The following is a 20,400-nucleotide window of genomic DNA, read 5'->3' as shown; positions in this document are numbered from 1 at the left end:
GCACAACTACAGTAGCATGGTTTCTACTCATCATGCTATTGTATTTTCTTCTGTGCCTGCAGCTCCCTCCAAATCATTTGCTTATTTTAAATGCTTACAGGTTCCAGTTCGACAGGTGTATTGTACACATTGGGTTAGCACACATTATACAGAGAGGGAGGTTTGCATTTTTGTATCAGTTGCAGTTTTCTTTATTATTCACACCCACACACACACCCATATATATATATATATATATATATATATATATATATATATATATATATATATATATATATATATATATATATATATATATATATATTATATACACACACACATATATATATATATATATATATATATATATATATATATATATATATATATATATATATATATATATATATATATATATATATATATATATATATATAAAACATAACTTTAAACCTGTGGAGAAACACTGCACAAATCTCCTGCTCTGTATTGTCTGTGTTAACATGAAATGTGCAATATAGTAAAAAAAAAAAAAAAAGCCAGCAACATCACTGATCTGTAAAGTTCACTAATTCAATTCTGTCACATGGTGAAGGATAAGTGGGCTCCAAGATGGCAGTGCCCAGTATTAAAATGCAGAGCTTCATTATCCAGCACCTCTAAAAGGTTAAAATAAGAGAATCGCTCTGAAGAATGCTGAAGGCACAAGAGGGAAACAATAACATGGTGAGTAGTAACCATTTTGTTGAAGTTATGTCCACCAGCAGTTTAATGTTCCTTTATCCCCTATGCATGCTCACAGGCAGTTATGTAATTGTATCTAGCGCTCCCACACTTGTGCATTAAATTACTTTAGGAGACTTGAATTTGCTATTTGGCACCAAGAAAGGTCACTTGCTAGTCCTCACATCATGTGGCAAAATAGCCTAGAAGGATTTCCACCTATATACCTGAATACCTATGATTAGGGGGGTTTAGTGCATATTCAGATAGATTCACTAGCAGTTTCTCTAACTTCTCCAGTCTCACAAATTCAGCATTATTCTATAGAGCCTATTTAATATAATTTAGGGTTGTCCAGGTGTCCAGAATTCAACTAAACAGTCCAGTATTCAACTTAACAGTCCAGTATTCAACTAAACAACCCAGTATTCAACTAAACAGTCCAGTATTCCAGCAAGCTGTCGAATAAAATATTGGACACCTCAATGCTCATTTTTTAATTTATTTTTTAAAATCACTTGTGTAAAAGTTACATTTTACTGTTGCTGGCAGCCAAAGAAGGTAAACTGGCAATAATAAGAGGTGTTAAAACACAGCTTTGTATATGTGTTACAAGGAGCTACTGGGGTAAAATCCCTCTCCTTATTCTCTGTTTTAATTGTTGACCATGAGCAACAGAAGTCAAATAATTTATTTTTGTGTTACTGGCATCCCAGGGGATACAATCATTGCTCAGTTGTGAAAAATATATATGACAGGTTCAGGGTGGGGTGTTTGGTAGGAGTAACACAATGTCCTCTTCCCGCTCATGCAAGTGGCAACCTTATACAGAATAAGATTTCAGTTAAAGGGCCATGGTATGCTAGATTTGTCTTTGCATAAATGTCTTGTAGATCCATTTATATAGCCCACCTGGAGTGTTTTTGTAAAAATATATAGTTTTGCTTATTTTTTAATAATATTGTGCTGATTTTCAGACTCCTGACCTATGTTATCTGTCTTTTCATATGCAGGGAAGGGGAGGGGGCGTGTCTGCTCTTCTTGTTTTCCCAGCCCCATTCACTGGGTGTTCCAGACAAACCTCATTAACAGTTAGCGTTAACAACATTAAATACATGTGTGAAGGTAACCTTCACACATGTATTTAATGTTGTTAACGCTAATGAATTCATTCAGTTTGCATTGCCTGAGGAAATGACCAGTTCACACGGTCGAGAGATGCGTTGCAGTGATAAGAATAAAAGCATCTTTTAACCTGAACTTTTTGGAAGTTGTCTTTTTATGTATGTTCAGCAAAGAACATCGCTACATTGAGTCCATATCCACAGAGTGGTTACATTTGGAGTACAGCTGGGACCGAGCCAGAGAAATTGGAGATTTTGCTTACTAACGAGTCAGACCAGTGTACTAGCCACTGTTGAGTGTTAGTCCGCCTGCTGGCACCGGTCAAGAGTACGATGCAACACCTTCTGGTAAGCCTCTTATTTTACACCTTTAAGCGGCATCTTCTAGACCTACTTACACTATGAGGCGCCCTCTCTCTTTTCTTTGAATATTTAGATTGTCCCACGCACCGGGAACAAGAGGAGCGGCCTCCTTTTCAGAAACCTTCAAGACGATTGTTTGCATTCACCGGCCTATCGATATTTGGGTGAACTTTTTTTCTTTTAGGCAGCACCTATGTACATTTCCTAATTTGGATATCAGAATAGACTAAACGCACCAATCACCAGCATTGGTTTACATGAGCGCATCCCTCTAAGTTCCCCCTCTGGGAATTATTTTAAAAAAAAGTTGTTTACTTATCTCCTCTGCTGAGGTCTGTAAGATACAGTTATAAATAAGTTAACAGGGTAATAATTTCACAATGTTTAAAGTGGCCAATAACAGCTAGGTGAGGTTGTGCACTGTTCTCTGTATAATATGTAGCTGGTTCAGGCAATTTTCAGCATAGACAGGTTCTCTTCCTAGGTAAATTTACTACCAGCCTTTACCGTCCCACAGTGTCTGTTCTAGTATGAACCCCAGTCATGAGGAGATATTTGTTGCTTTAGTAAATGGACTTTTCAGAATAAAAAAAAGAGACTGAAGAGTCAAATGAAATGGAGAGGCTGTTAATGAGTGAACTCTCTCTACTGTTCAAGGTAGTAAAAATTGGGGGAGCAAAGTAGCAGTCACATGCCTTATAGATTGTATAGGTGCATTCAAACTATTTCTGGAATCACACAAGCTAATGAGAAGTATGTTCTGCTTAGAGAAAATAATTTGTTTTTCAAAATATTAGGTACTGTAAGTCCAATAACCTATTAAAAAGGAATCGCACATTAATCCCTCAATTTCTCCTATTTGGGGCTAGATTACAAGTGGAGCGCAAAATATTGCTTTCGCCAAAGCGATATTTGAGCTCCTCTTAGTAATACCAGTGCACACAAATTTGTGCTAGTATTACAAATTAGGTGCAATGCAAATGAACGCAACCTCACGTTTGCATTGCAGGGAAACTGCGCTCACAAGAGTGCACTTCTATAGGCTCCAATGGGAGCCTCGTTCTCATGCCGTGAGACATGGCATGAGAACCTAGTGCAGCAAAGGGGTTAAGTTGCGCAGCGATGGGCAGCAAATATTAAATATATATGTATATGAATATATACATATATATTTGCATGTTTATATGTGTACATACACATATTAACACACACACACACACACATATATATATATATATATATATATATATATATATAAAAGGATATATATTTACTGGGAACACAGTACAGTTCCCATAGACCGCAATATAAAGGCACTTTTCTAACACCCTACAACATCCCCTTAATTTAAAAAAGAACCTCACTATTTATTTTGGGGGCAATTGGGGGATATTTAAAAAATTTAAATAACACACTACAACATCCCCTAACTTTAACCCCTTAAAACTGCTTTGTACTGTTTAAAAAAAAAAAGAGAAGACGCTACAATTTTTTTAATTTAAAAAAGCAAGCTCACAATTTATTTTGGGGCAATTGGGGGATATTTTAAAAATGAACCAGAGGTCTGACCTATGGTTAATTTTTAGAGCACTAATTGCTACTGCAAGCTCGTGGTAGCAATAACCAGCCACTTATAATGGCTAGTTATTTATTGTGAGCCAGATACATTATCACTCCACTTGTAATCTCACAAATATTCACAGAATACCTGCAATAATCCTCTTCATGTGCAAGGTGACAAAGGACTGCATATTTTTACTGTGGCCTTAGGTAGCAAACATTCACAAGGACCATGAAATGGGGGGAAAGGAGGATAGAGAAAGAGAAGGAATAGATGGTGGAAACACACGGATGAATGGAAAAAAAATGGTATAAAGGAAATGGAGATTGAATAAGTATGAGAGGAGGGGTTAATGAGTTCCAAATGTTGATGCAATGACATATATGAAAGGAAAAGATCATAAGATAGATAGGATGTTAAAACCTTGTTGTACCTAAGTTACTCAGATATGTCTTGGTATACACCAACTGTAAAAAATATGCAGCTTGTGCAATCTGTCTTCACCTTTAACCTTGAAGTCACAAAATCTGACCAGCCTGAGCCTGTGCTCTTTGCTGCTCCTGTCTTGCTACACATTAAGCTGGCAGAACAATGCCTTGTGGCTTTCCATACACATAGAAGTGCAGCAAGAGTTAGGGGCAAAACATTCATTCCAACATGTGGGAATCTGCAGGTGAGTGTTTAGAATGTAAGGAATGCCATGAAACCCCTCAAAGGGCAATTAGGGGCTTCAGGCAAAAAAAGATCTCTCATCAGAGGGAGGAGGGAATTGTGGGACTTTTGCCATCCTATTATGCAGAGACTTTATATGAATTGCTCATTACAGCCTATACAAGTACACTCTATGTAACTAATAGGAGAGGCAATACCATTACGTGTACACATGACTCTGCTGGAGCCCCCCAGAATAATGTAATCTCAAAGTTTACACATTAGGGGAATAAAAGACTCATATGTAGGAGAATGTATATAAATGTGTTTAACAATGGTCCCTCTGTTTGTGTCACAGGTAGATAGCAAGACTAGGATGCATAGTGAGGATTGGGGTAGTCTCATGTAAAAAGCAAAAACAAAATATATTTAGTGATGGCAGTGCAGGGTCATCCATTGGAGAAGTGATATATATATATATATATATATATATATATACACACACACAATATATATGTGTAATGTTAGTTTGTATACAGGTTGAGTATCATGTAGGGTAGATGGTGCCAGTGCATTACGATTGGAACTCTGTTAGTTACATTACTTTGTAGAGAGGGTGTTATCATCTGTAAAAGAAATGTCTGATTCTCTTAGCAGTTGAGTAGAAGAAGTATATTATAAAAAGAAAACACTTATTATTTGTAAGGGAGCCTTTCAAGTGTGCTGCAGAAGGAGCACCAAGCATGTATTGTATAGTGCCAGGGGTATACTTATCATGGCAATACTTGTGACATAGCAGTCAGTAGTCATTTGCAAACATGACAAACACCAGTTATACTTATGTATGTGTTTTATACAGTACTACCCGGGTGCACCTAACTTTATACTAGTTAAAGGGACCTGAAATTAAACATTTGAGTCATGCAACTAGAACTGCTAATTGGATCAGCAATGGATTCTGCTCGGGACCAGCAGTGCGCCATTGGTACAAAGTGATACTTCTGCTATGTGTTTAACCCCTTTGTGTGGGTTAAACACACAGTAGTGTAGGGTTTATAGTCTTAAAATTACATGCTCTAACAAATTAGAGCATATCATTTTTTTAACTATTATGGCCCTTTAAGGAATACTTGGAAACCTAGGAAAGAGATTAACATGATGTGTTGAGAACTATATCAATACTTTTTTTGAGGTGAACTTTTAAATGAGAATTAAAGATTGTTAGAGAGGTTATTGATGTTGCATAACAGTTATCATAAGGTGACATATTCTAGAGTGTGCAGAGAAATGCTGAAAAGATTTTAGCAATGAGAGAACTCCATGAGGGATAGAGAGGAGATGTTCTTGATAACATAGAATGCAAGAAGAGCATAAGGGGATATATGTATTAGCACAGAAATGACTAACACTGAGAGCAGGAAAATGTCATCTATATGACTTGATTGGTTTTAACTAACAACATTTATATTTTTAATTCCAAGATGAATCTAAGGAGTAGGACTGTCTATGGGCATAGCCGGTGACTAACTGTGCAGGTTTTTTTTTATGTTACAAGGTGGGTTTGAGGAGAATCATAGATAGAGCTAAATGAGAGGAAGGAGGGACAAGGGAACAAAGATACCAATTCAGAACATTCCTGTAAACTAGGGGATAGTTGTCACCTATATAAGGCAGCTGAAGAATTTCTACAAGGAATAGAGACCAAATGAGTAACTCCATTTCAAATAAATTGTATAGAAGATAGGTGAGAAACCAGAAAGAAACAGGTTGTAATAAAGATGAGTGGAATGACAAAAGGAATTCTGCATCTTCAGTTTATTCTTTAAGCATAGGATTACATTTTGGAGACTGAATTAATTAGGAGAAATATCAGAAAGGAGTCTTGCATGCCTACACAGCAAGTTTATACTGGTTGAATAACGCTATCTCTGGCATAAAATCTAAGTAAGGTGAAGTTTGGGCGGGAATATGAGAAATCCTATATTCTACATTTTGGGCTAGATTTCAGTCTTACAGCTATAACTGAATTGCATATGAACACATGCCTATTTTGAATAACATTGTATAAGAAAACTATATGTTGTAAAAGTTATTAATGTTTTAGTGATTGCTTCACTGTGCACTGGTGATAAATAAATAAAAAAATTAATATATATATATATATATATATATATATATCACAATCCAAGTTACAGTGTTACCCTCCTGAGGTCGTCTGCCTGGGTGCAAAAGTACGATAAATACTCCTCCAAAACAAATGCACTCACAGGACTTTTTAGAAATGAACAAAGCTTGTTTAAATTGGAACGTTTTCGGGGAGAAGTTCCCCTTCATCAGCATGCTGAAGAAGGGGAACTTCTCCCCGAAAACGTTCCAATAAAAACAAGCTTTGTTCATTTCTAAAAAGTCCTGTGAGTGCATTTGTTTTGGAGGAGTATATATATATATATATATATATATATATATATATATATATATATATATATATATATATTTACACACACACGCACTCAAAGACGAACAACCAGCTCAATAACTTGTTAGCTCTTTCTATGGCGATTTACCACCTGGGCGCAGCTTCTTTATAGCCCAGTAATGCCTTTCACAGAGTAGAACTTTCCTGTAGTATATCATTCTGATCCCGCCTATTAAAGGGACCTTAAACAATAAATAAAATGATGCATTCAGAGAAAGGAGTACTATGGGAATCACATGTAGATGTATTTTTTAAAGTTTAATTAACTGTTTAAATATTGACAAAATAAGTGTAAAGCTTTAGGGGCCAATCTATCAATGTCTGTCCGACATGATACGCTGTAGTGTATGCTGTCAGCATTTATCATTGCACAAGCAGTTTACCAATCGTATAGGATCGTGCGGATTGAAGACCGCAGCCTCAGAGGCAGTGGATCAGTTATGGAGTAGCGGTCTTTAGACCGCTGCTTCATAACTGCTGTTTCCGGCGAGCCTGAAGGCTCGCGCAGGAACAGGGGCATCAAGCTCCATTGGGAGCTTGATAATTCGGCCCCTTAGTGTCTATAAAACAATGGGAGCTGCCATATTGTAACTTAAGTTACCTTCTCTGCTGTGGCCAATTAGGGACAGTTTTAAAATAGGTCACTAGAGTGTGCAGCCAATGGCTGTGTGCAATATAACAGTGTTTAGCACTTCCATCTCTAACAGGAACTGAAAAGCTCACAATTTCAGAATGGAATTACAGGAAAAGGGACAAAATAAATAATGAAAGTATAATCCAATTTTTTTTTGTATAAAAGATTTATAATTGTATGTTATCGTCTCAACGTGTTTAATGTCACTTTAAGGTCAGTCCAGCACAGAAATACCAGGCAATTCCTCTCTGAACAAGGCAACCCCAGAGGATGTTTCAGCCTTCATAGGGACTTGTCAGTGAGGTAACATAATAACATAGTAGATGAGGTTGAGAAAAAGACAGAAGTCCATCGACTTAAACCTATACAAATCTTAATTTACTTACAAAAAAGCTCCAATTGAGCTTAAATGAATCCCGTTAAAAAAGGTGACCCATTTAATACAAGCAATCATATCCCTGAATTCTGTTTCTAGCCAGAAATGTATCTAAACTATTTTTAATGTATCTAGGTTATTGGCATTTACTACCTCCTTAGGTAATGAATTCCACAATTTGATTTGTGCAGCCATATTCCTCTAAGCACACTGAGAAAAGGGAAGCCCAGTAATGCTTTTCACAGAGTAGAACTTTGCTGTAGCATGTTAAACAGATAAGGTTTGTGCTGCTATTAGAAGTTGAAAGTAATACAATTAACCCTTTCATGACCGGGTTAAAAAGCCTACATCGGAACAGCGCGACCAAATCCTGCAAGCCTAGTAGGCTTCAGGACAGCCGTTTGCGATGACGTTGTATTCCGTCATAACGGCTTTAAAGCCCATTGTGACGGAATACAACGGCATAACAGCATTAAAATGTTAATGTGCAGCTAATACAACTAGATGAACAGGAGAAGTGGACCGAACGCTACACCCAGGGCCTTAAGCTTACTAACTATATAGCCTCCTAGTAGGCTAACAATATAAAAGTTAAAATGGGGAGAGAGTAAGCGCTAAAAAGCTTAAAAGGCTAGTAAAAAGTACATTTTAATACATATAAAAATTTACAAATGGCAATCAGACGCATGGATCCATGTCTGACTTAACAAAAAAATATATAATAAACAAATCTAAAAATATCTAAAAATATCCAATGGAGTAAAGCATGTGACGCTGACTTAGTGAGCCAGTGATGAGGAGTTAGAAGGACATGTACATTCAATAATATAAACAACCTAAGTGAGTGATTGAGTGCACACAATAGCTGTCAACAAAGAAAAATAGCATTCACAAAAAAGAAAAATAGCATTCACAAAAAATAGTGTTCACAAAAATTGGCGTACATAAAAAATGTTCAAATGTTCAACCGGTTATATGTAAGTGAATCCAGTAGTGTTTCCTCCAAAGTGACGTGTAGAAATATAACGTGAAGTCAATAATAGTAGAATGTAACCGTTGAGTCTTGAGAAAGGCCTAGTCTAGGCCGAAACGCGTTGGCATACTGGTGAGCTTGGTTTTAATTACCTATATTATATATCATATACAGTGTTGCACTATTTGTTTCTCTTTTGTTCCCTTTTAGGTATTTTATCGATGTATTTGTTTGTTATGGATCTTACCAAGGATTTTTAACATCTGAATTAAGGATTTGTTTTCACTAGATCTTTAGTGCTTTTTAATATTATCACTGATTTTCTATTTTTGTCTTTTGATATTTTTGTCTTTTGATTTTTGACCTTTGTTTATCATTTGAATTCAAGTTTTCCACGTGGATTTTTTCACAAGTTATTTTTATTTTTATTTTTATACACCTCACGGATTTACAATTTTTTAATTTAGCAGCTGAACCACAATAATTTGACCCACTCAACGTTTACATTCCACTATTATTGACTTCACGTTATATTTCTACACGTCACTTTGGAGGAAACACTACTGGATTCACTTACATATAACCGGTTGAACATTTGAACATTTTTTATGTACGCCAATTTTTGTGAACACTATTTTTTGTGAATGCTATTTTTCTTTTTTGTGAATGCTATTTTTCTTTGTTGACAGCTATTGTGTGCACTCAATCACTCACTTAGGTTGTTTATATTATTGAATGTACATGTCCTTCTAACTCCTCATCACTGGCTCACTAAGTCAGCGTCACATGCTTTACTCCATTGGATATTTTTAGATATTTTTAGATTTGTTTATTATATATTTTTTTGTTAAGTCAGACATGGATCCATGCGTCTGATTGCCATTTGTAAATTTTTATATGTATTAAAATGTACTTTTTACTAGCCTTTTAAGCTTTTTAGCGCTTACTCTCTCCCCATTTTAACTAATACAACTAGATGTGCAACTAATGCTGCTGAATTGCATCAGCTGCGTATTACGCCAGCAGTGCACCGCAATTCTCAAGTGGTATTTCAACCGTGTGTTTAACCCTATTGCAAAGGTGTCTTTTACCTTATTGCCCCATGTCCATATAGTGACTGATATTTACTGCATGTTTTATCATTAAACACCAGACTGTTCCTATAAAATTCGTACCTAGAAGAGGTTTGGAATCAAGCCTAGGTTTTTATATCAGAGTCAGACCATCCAGTAGTGCTGTGATCTCTGTCAATAAAGAAAATGTTTTATCTGGACACATCAGTACAAAAGTAGGAAGGCCAGGTACTTCCCCTGTTTAAAGAAACTTAAATACGTGTGTTTAGCCATAGACTCACCTGGAGTGCTGCCAGTGAATAAAAGTAAGCATTCAAGGACAAATGGATTTTTATTATCTCCAGGCACAGCCTTGCAAGGATGAAAAAGAATATTAATAAATTCAGAGTGAACTGAGGACAATGACATTTTAATGGGTGAGGCGACATACTGGGAGCAGGCTGGCATCTGGGAAAATATATGCCAAGGAAGGTTATTATAATTATCTAAATTTTATGGGAAAAAAGGTAACAACTAGGGTTTTATGTGTTTTTGTAATTTGAATGGCTAAATAATTTGGTGCACATTGTTATCCATTGTAATACCTGCACAAAACATAGTATGGCAGCAAAAGTGAATGTTTAGCTTCCTTTTTTTTTTTAAACCATTCTAATCCATTGGAAAAGGTGAATTCGTAAAACTAACTGAATTAAAGGGACAGTAACCATAAAAGCTAAATCCAATGATTTCATAGCATTACAGCACGTGTATGCAAAAGGTCATTTGCCTAGTATCAAATTATATAGGAAAACTAAGTATAGTATAGCACTGCATTAGATGCCTTCTTACCTGTACTGCTGACAGCCCTTTAACTCAAGCAGTTTTTTTTCCAAGTGGAGGTGTGCAGGAAGTACAGTGAATCATATTTGTAATGCATGCCTTTTAAACTTTAAAGGGAAATTCCAGCCAAAATTGGAATCCACATGGATTAATTGCAGTTTTGAATAGAAACAGTTTTGTAATATAAATGCATTAGCAAAAATGCTTCTAATAAAAGCTATAGCTGATTCAAAAGTGTATTTAAATATACACTGTGCAACAGCATTTTAAACACAGCACTTGCTCAGAGAGCCTTAAGTGCTTGTAACATCTGGTAATGACTCAATTTGTTAATTGCTGACATGATACAAGCCCCATTTGTGCTTTGAGCAGCTGCAGTATTTAAAATGCTGGTGCACTGAGAATATCTAGCTATGCTTCACATGCACATGCAGAGAAAATTATTAACACTTAAGCAGTGATAACTTTTATTGGAAGCATTTTTGCCAATACATTTATATTGCAAGTATGTTTCTATTCAAAGATGTAATTCATCTATGTGCATTTAATTTTTGACTGGAATGTCCCTTTAGACACTAAGAGGCCTATGTATCAAAGGTCTTGCGGACCTGATCCGACAGTGCGGATCAGGTCCGCAAAACCTCGCTGAATGCGGAGAGCAATACGCTCTCTGTATTCAGCATTGCACCAGCAGCTCACAAGAGCTGCTGGTGCAACGCCGCCCCCTGCAGACTCGCGGACAATCGGCCGTCAGCAGGGAGGTGTCAATCAACCCGATCGTACTCGATTGGGTTGAATTGTGGCGATTCCTGTCCTCCTGCTCAGAGCAGGTGGACAGGGTTATGAAGCAGCGGTCTTTAGACCGCTGCTTCATAACTGCTGTTTCTGGCGAGTCTGAAGACTCGCCAGAAACACGGGCCCACAAGCTCCATACAGAGCTTGATAAATGGGCCTCTAAGGGTCAGATTACAAGTGGAGCACTAAATACTGCTTTCATGAAAGTGATATTTGCGCTCCACTGAGTAATACCAGCACACACTAGCTGGTATTACAAGTTGACAGCAATGCGAATGCGAGCTCTCATTCTCATTGTATACACACATATTAGCACATAAATATATTTATCTAAGTATATATATATATATATATATATATATATATATATATATATATATATATATATATATATATATATATATATAAAGAGAACTAGTAACCAGGGCTAGTAGTATAAATACACCTAAAATACAAAGATAATTTCCCAAATATCCAAGACCTGCCTAAAACCAAAAACAATATGTACACCTCTATTGTAAAGATAGAAAAGAAATGTGGATTACAAGACTGGAAAGGGGCGCTAAGAAAAGGTACTTGGAGAATATCTGCCCTGAAGCCAATTACAAATAGTAATAGTATAAGTATAATATAGTCTGATATAAATAATGTCTAAAACGTTGGCAACAAAAGTAAGTAGACCCCTAAGTGGAAATGTCCAAATTGGGCACAATCAGCCATTTTCCCTCCCAGGTGTCATGTGACTTGTTAGTGTTACAAGGTCTCAGGTGTGAATGGGGAGCAGGTGTGTTAAATTTGGTGTTTTCACTCTCACACTCTCTCATACTGGTCACTGGAAGTTCAAAATGGCACCTCATGGCAAAGAAAAGAATTGTTGCTCTACATAAAGATTGCCTAGGCTAGAAGAAGATTGTCAAGACCCTGAAACTGAGCTGCAGCACGGTGGGCAAGACCATACAGCGGTTTCACAGGACAGGTTCCAGGCCTTGCCATGGTCAACCAAAGAAGTTGAGTGCATATATAGAAGTTGTCTTTGGGAAATAGATGTATGAGTGCTGCCAGCATTACTGCAGAGGTTGAAGGGGTGGAGGGTCAGCCTGTCAGTGCTCAGACCATATGCTGCACACTGTATCAAATTGGTCTGCATGGCTGTCATCCCAAAAGGAATCCTCTTCTAAAGATGATGCACAAGAAAGCCTGCAAACAGTTTGCTGAAGACAAGCAGACTAAGGACATGGATTACTGGAACCATGTCCTGTGGTCCAATGAGGCCAAGATAAACGTATTTGGTTCAGATGGTGTCAAACGTGTGTGGCAGCAACCAGATGAGAAGTACAAAGACAAGTGTGTCTTGCCTACAGTCAAGCATGGTGGTGGCAGTGTCATGGTCTAGGTCTGCATAAGTGCTGCCGGCACTGGGGAGCTACAGTTCATTGAGGGAACCATGAATGCCAACATGTACTGTGACACTGTGACATACTGAAGCAGAGCATGATCCCCTTCTGAGACTGGGCCGCAGGGCAGTATTCCAACATGATAACGACCCCAAACACACCTCCAAGACCACCACTGCCTTGCTAAAGAAGCTGAGGGTAAAGCTGATGGACTGGCCAAGCATGTCTCCAGACCTAAACCCTATTGAGCATCTGTGGGGCATCCTCAAATGGAAGGTGGGGGAGCACAAGGTTTCTAACATCCACCAGCTCTGTGATGTCGTCATGGAGGAGTGAAAGAGTGGCAACCTGTGAAGCTCTGGTGAACTCAAAAGGGTTAAGGCAGTGCTGGAAAATAATGGTGGCCACACAAAATATTGACACTTTGGGCCCAATTTGGGCATTTCCACTTAGGGGTGTACTCACTTTTGTTGCCAACGGTTTAGACATTAATGGCTGTGTGTTGAGTTATTTTGAAGGGCAAGCAAATCTACAGTGTTATACAGGCTATACACTCACTACCCTACATTGTAGCAAAGTGTAATTTCTTCAGTGTTGTCAATATGAAAATATATAATAAAATATTTACAAAAATATGAGGGGTGTACTCACTTTTGTGAGATACTGTGTATATATATATATATATATATATATATATATATATATATATATATATATATATATATATATATATATATACACACACAATTCAGCAAGTGCAGACTTGCGGACCTGATCCGCACTGTCGGATCAGGTCCGCAAGACCTTTGATAAATAGGCCCCATAGTCTGCACTTATATTAACTATTGGTATTGCCACAGTCTATATTCTAAAGAAAGATATTATAAAATATATGTAAGAAATAGCAAAAATATATAATGCAATGCAATAATATTTCAATAGTAAAATGCAAATAATTTTTTTTTTAGCACTTCATATTTTTATTATTTTATATTTAAGATCAAATAATAAAAATCTGAAGTGCAAAAAGAAAAAAATTTGCATTTTACATTTTACATTTTGCATTTTGAAATATTATTGCATTGCATTATATATTTTTGCTATTTCTTACACATATTTTATAATATCTTTCTTTAGAATATAGACTGTGGTAATACCAATAGTTTATATAGGTGCACTCACTACTTTACATTGTAGCAAAGTGTCATTTCTTAAGTGTTGTCACATGAGAAGTTATAATAAAATAGTTACAAAAATGTGAGGGTTGTACTCACTTTTGTGAGATACTGTGTATGTATATATATGTACTTGGAACACACAGTCCCCATAGACCACAATGTAAAGGCACTTTTCAGTGCTGTTTTTTTTTCTCTAACACCCCACACCCGCCAACTTTAGCCCCCAAAAACTGCCTGGTGTAGTTATTTTATTAAAAAATGTGACAATTTTTATTTTAAAATAAAATACACACCACTGTATTTTGAGGGCATTTGGGGCACATTTATAAAATTAACCAGGAGGTATGGTTAATTTTATAAGCGCTTATTGCTACCGCAAGCTCGCGATAGCAATAACCAGCCACTTGTAATGGCTGATTATTTATCGCACGCCAGCAAACGGGCACATTTGCCCAATAAATTAGTGCTCCACTTGTAATCTAGCCCTAAATACATTGTATAAGCATTGTATCCCCCCTCCCTCTAGTCATGAATGCTGCCATGTTGAAATCTAGCTTTCATTACTTTGCTGACATGTGAGCAAATGTGCAGCAACTCTCCTTCAGAAAACTACAGGCTCTAAAATGGCGGCACCCATAATTAAAGAGAGGCACATACAATTTATTATTTAATGTTCCTTTAATGGATGGGCTGTGTGCTTTCCAATTACAATTTATTTATATACCAGAGCACATACTATATTTAAGGGACATTCCAATGTAAAAATTAGGTAAATTCCCACTCCAGAGCATTGAAGAAAACAGTTGGTGATTGGCGGGGTAGAGCTAATTGGCTTAATGGCCGTGTCCATCAGGGCTTTACTTATGTATTTAACACCTTTGCATTAGAATCAGAGCATGCCATTTGCATTGGAATAAAATATGTGCTCCAGTATGAAGGCACTTAAAGGCAGTGGCGTCACCAAGGTGGCAATCCCCTTCTTTCCACCACCACTCTGCCCAGTTCTCCCCCAGCTACACCTGCGATTCCCCCAACCCTACCCATGGCATGCCGGTCACATCTCCTCATTGCAGCTCCGCCCACAATTCACTGGTGGGCATCCTGATAGTTCCCCACAGATATAATTTATCTAGACGCCACTGCTTTAAGGGATGCTAAATTTCTCTATATTTTTTTGAGGCACGGGAACCTTTGCATGCACATGCTGCAATGCTTTGACAAAATTTCAGTTAATTATTATATTTTTTGTCCTTTTAAGTATATAAGTTAGGGCTAGATTATGCGTGGCACACTAACTGTTGCGGCTCTTTACGCTCGTCGGAAGTAGCGAGCATAATACAAGTTTAACGTTCCCTTAAAAAAAACATCATATATATATATAGAAATATATATTTATGAATAAATAGAACATATTCTGCTATGGGAATTACATTGGAATGGGAAATATTCGTATTTTCATGTCAGGTTAGCGCACTTGTGAAAATGCGATCGAGTTTGCTCGAGAGGAGAGGCTTTTTTCCCCTTTTCCCGCTCCATTGAAGTTTATAGAGAATACGTTAACGCAGTCGAGATATTATACATTTTGCTTTTTGCATTTGTCAAGTTAATGCTCCTGCGGAAACCTTTTACTTTCAACTTGTAAAACTCATGCAAAAAGCTTACTTCTATCGGAGTTAATGCGTGAGCATAAACGATAAATAGCGCTCCACTTGAAATCTAGTCTGTAATAGGAAAACTTAGTTGGGAAAAAGAACTAAAAGATGTTTTTAGACTTTTCAAGAAGGATTTTGTAAGGGTTTTAAAGGGATTTGATTTGAAACCCAAACTGGGATTCAGACAGAGCTGATCATTTAAAAAAAAAAAAAAAAAAAAAAAGTTTCGGACTTGCTTCTATTATCAAATTTGCTTGGTTTCCATTGTATTATTTGTTAAAGAGAAACCTAAGTAGGTGTCTGGGGTACTAATGCTAAGAAATAGTGCTGCCCTCTAGTGCTCCTGCAAATACATAACATGTGTGCTCCAGATAAATGCACACTCCTTGCATAACTGTTTTTCAACAAAAGATGCCAAAAGAACAAAGACAATCTGATAATTGATATACACTAGAAAATTGCATGATATATCTGAATCATGAAAAAAAAAATGTGTTTCATGTCATTTTGAGGACCTTTAGAAAAATAAAAATTACTGAGCCAAAGTAAAACAGTTTTTTTCAAGTAACCATTATGGGGCCCATTTAACAAGCTCCGTAGGGAGCTTGTGGGCCCGTGTTTCTGGCGAGTCTAAAGACCGCTGCTCCATAACCCTGTCCGCCTGCTCTGAGCAGGCGGACAGGAATCGCCAGAAATCAATCCGATCGAGTACGATCAGGTTGATTGACACCCCCTGCTGGCGGCCAATTGGCCGCGAGTCTGCAGGGGGCGGCGTTGCACCAGCAGTTCTTGTGAGCTGCTGGTGCAATGCTGAATACGGAGAGCGTATTGCTCTCCGTATTCAGCGAGGTCTTGCGGACCTCATCTGCAGTGTCGGATCAGGTCCGCAAGACCTTTCTTAAATAGGGGCCTAAGGGTCAGTAATAACTTAGGGTTTTTATATAAAATGATTAGTTATATGTAATTAAACAACTTTGCAACATATTTTCATTATTTATTTTTGCCCCATTATTTATTTTCCCCCCTTTTCATGTAATTTAGTTCTGAAAATAGAGCAATTTCTAACTCTCAGACTGTGAAATGCACCCTGCTAACTACTATCAGTTCATGGTGTGGGCAATCAGGTTTCATATCACTTTGCATAGAAAACATACTACTTTAAACACCCAGAGTATTAATTGCAATCATATGTCCATATTTACCAGTACATCATAGGCAATTTAGCTTAATCTAAACCGGACATTTTAAAAACTATTTCAAGTTCATTTTTTTTTTTGTTTTCTTTTCTTTTTTTAATTCACCACAAACGGCCTTTACAAGACACTTCACGATGAAAACCTGGTTGAGTGGAACAAGAGCCTTTAAATGTTATATACATGCATTGAAACTAGACTATTTTTAATCATAAAAATGGAATGAGGTAATATTACTTTAAAAAAGTAGTGTATGCATGGAGTTATAGACCAGCAGATGTGACACAGGCTATAAAGATAGGCAGGAGGACATCAATATTGCAAAAATAAGGAAGGAAAAAGACTTATTGTGTGGTACAAATGGGTCAGTACTGCTATAATTCAAGGAAGTTATTTACATTTTTCTAGCTGATTACTCAATGTTTTGTTATTTCAAGGTCCTAGATAAGCAAACAGCTTTAGAGACTTTCAGCTAAGGGTGCAGAGCGCACATATATGGTTCAAAGTATACAGCAGCACCACTCCCTGTAGGCTGAAATATCTTATGTATCAACACCTCACATATAAATGCTGCCTTCATTTCTAGGAAATGTTTCTAACAGCCCATGAAACATCATGTATAAGTATAGGCACAAGCATTAGACGGGACATTAAAGACTAATGATGTATTCAAAGCACAGATTAGCCTGAGAATAATATGCAGATGTATTTTTAAAATTAGATCACTTGTTTTAATATTAGCAGTAATAAGTGTTGCCATGTTGTAACAGGTTTTCCTAGGTTTAAAAGGCTGTTATCTTATCTCAACTGCCCAAGCTCAATTCTTAAACAAAACAAACAGTGTGTAATGTCCCTTTAAAGGGACACTCAATCAAAATTAAACTTTCATTATTCAGATAGAGCATGCCATTTTAAACAACTTTCCAATTTACTTCCATTATATGTGCGCAGTCTTTTTATATTTAAACTTTTTGAGTCACCAGCTCCTACTGAGCATGTGCAAGAATAAGTGTGTATGCATTTGTGAATGGCTGATGGCTGTCACATGGTATGTGTATGCATTTGCGATTGGCTGATGGCTGTCACATGGTACAGGGGGAGTGGAAAAAGACATAACTTGTAAAATTGTCAGAAAAAAGTTCTACTACTCATTTGAAGTTCAGACTAAGTGCTATTGCATTGTCTTGTTATATTGCATGTGTTGATTATGCAAATCTACTGTGTTGACTGGTCCTTTAATGACTTAAACATGAAGCAATATGCAAATTCACTATTGGCTAGGTAGGCTGTTGTGTTACACTGAGGTGCACATTCCAGAAATACTTATTGTTACACATTAACACACACTACAATAACACTTTACATTCTGTCTGAGTGAAGTTCTTGGTCATGTGAAGTCATTGATCCAAGTGACTTGCAGATATTTATGATGTGATAGCTGTTTACCTTACAGCTTTGACAGTGATGGTATATCCAATCAATCTGGATTTTTATACCTATTGTAGATAATCTATCTCCATATACATACATAGCATACTTATATCTAATGTTTGTGAAATATCCTCATTATACCCACACCTCTCACCTCTACTGGGAGGCCATTATGCTAACCCACTACTTTTTTTTTCTAATAAAACACTTCTATCAGGAAAATGGCAATCTGAAGATGATCAACTTGACAGTATTTTTAGAAGCAGACAGGGAGCAGCCAACTAGCTTTTAGCATCTGTTCCCAGCTATACTGAGCAACACCTGAAAAGAAGTCAGTTGACCAGTTTATCTGCAGAGAGATGGGATTCCTGGAGGTATTTCCAATGAATACCCTGCAGACAGATGTTTGCATAGTGTGTCACATACCTGTACAATGTATGTCACTACCTGCTACAAGTAATGATAGGGATTCCACTTGGCTAATATTTTAGCTAATATGTTTGTGTCTAACAAAGGTAGTACTGCTGTAATCATGAGACTGTATGGCCATTTTAACCCATAACTATGTTCTTGTGATTGTTGGAATTTATTAAAAAAATAACCCATAAGTTTATAGTAACATTTAAACTTTGGCTAATTTGTATTACATTTTACATTTACCAAATAGATTCTCTTTAATATAAGCAGGTTTATATATTTATTTGGTGAGAAATATGTTAAATAATAATACAATTTAAAAAAACATTCCTCGTTATCCCCTAGTGTCACACTATCTCAGTCCCATCTGACATCTCCCACATATGACACAGCCAGTGGACACTGTTTGCATGTGTAGCTCTACCAATGATCAAATAAGCTTTTATGTGACAATAAGTTTGAGTGCCAAGCAGTACATTACTTGTACAGATATTATTAATGATATTTACCAGCAATCTGATCTTCCCTCATAAGCACTTCAAGAGCCCCAATGAACAAGCTATCAGATCCTGATTTAATTATGTGCAGGAGATGAGACTTTAGATAAACCAGCAGCTCTCAAACTGTGCAGTAACTTACACATCATTATCAACTTAATCATCTATTAATGCCACAATTATAATAGATATTTTCTAAATAGGAAAAGAGAAGTTAATTCTGCATGAAAAGCCCAGAAGCACTGATCGTTTAATTCCACTTCAAAAACGTTTGGATTACAATGAAACCCTGAATAGTTGTGCAGCTATACCTCTGGCACAAGCACACTTAACAGCTGTCACGGCACACTTACAGACAACTTAGGAGAGAGCACATGTTGCAGTTTCCATTTGAAATGACTGGATATCAGTAAGTGGTCTACAGACCATAAGGAGAATTATTTACTTAGGAAAAACAAATATGAGACAGCATCTTACCTGAATCTCTGGTGCTCAGAGGATAAAGTTAAAGGAATGCAGTGGTCCTGGCTGCGTTCATGCACTTGCACTAGCTGGGACACTCCTTATGTATAGAGAACTCCCACACTCCCTGTCAGGCTCAGCCCTGCCCCTTTTACATTGCTTTTAGTGATCTGCCTCTACTCACTCAGAGAGCTTTATTAGCATAATTATGAAGTGAAATCAGAGTTTTGTAATCTGTTAACTGACACAATCCTTTAAAGTCTTGCGAAACTAAAGATTTTTTGGCTCTTAGTCAGTTGGGGGCATTAAGCATTATGAACTTTGGATGAACAGTTTTCATTTACTCTAAAACATGACTTTCTGTACAATCAAATAACCGGAAGGTTATTACCCACCCACTGCATCAGTACCAGGCAAACAAAAGCCCTCTTAAATGGTGAAAGGCATCTTTCACATGTCTCTTCTGATTAGGTGTTCTCAATATCCATAATCAAAACTCAGTATGCAAACCAGTATTAGCACTATGTGAAAGCAATTATGCACACTGTTAGATTTGATGTTAACATATGATAGTGTAATTATATCTGACACCCTCAACCAATCAGTTTTTTTTTCAGTTTTTGGCAGGT

At 36.9% G+C, this 20,400-nt stretch overlaps 1 protein-coding gene across 1 annotated transcript in view; it reads right to left on the bottom strand.

Annotated features, from left to right (window-relative positions):
• The window catches only part of TINAGL1 (tubulointerstitial nephritis antigen like 1), a 138,059-nt gene extending 118,160 nt beyond the window's left edge, over positions 1-19,899 (bottom strand). Inside the window, exon 1 of the mRNA XM_053707228.1 lies at positions 19,787-19,899. The gene's annotated coding sequence lies outside the window, so the exon portion shown is untranslated. The remainder of the gene's footprint in view (positions 1-19,786) is intronic.
• Positions 19,900-20,400: the final 501 nt, after the last annotated feature.

Source organism: Bombina bombina, chromosome 3, assembly GCF_027579735.1.
Source record: "Bombina bombina isolate aBomBom1 chromosome 3, aBomBom1.pri, whole genome shotgun sequence".
Classification (NCBI taxonomy): Eukaryota; Metazoa; Chordata; class Amphibia; order Anura; family Bombinatoridae; genus Bombina; species Bombina bombina.
The sequence above is the reverse complement of the archived record's forward strand: the minus strand, read 5'-3'. Positions and strand labels throughout refer to the sequence as shown.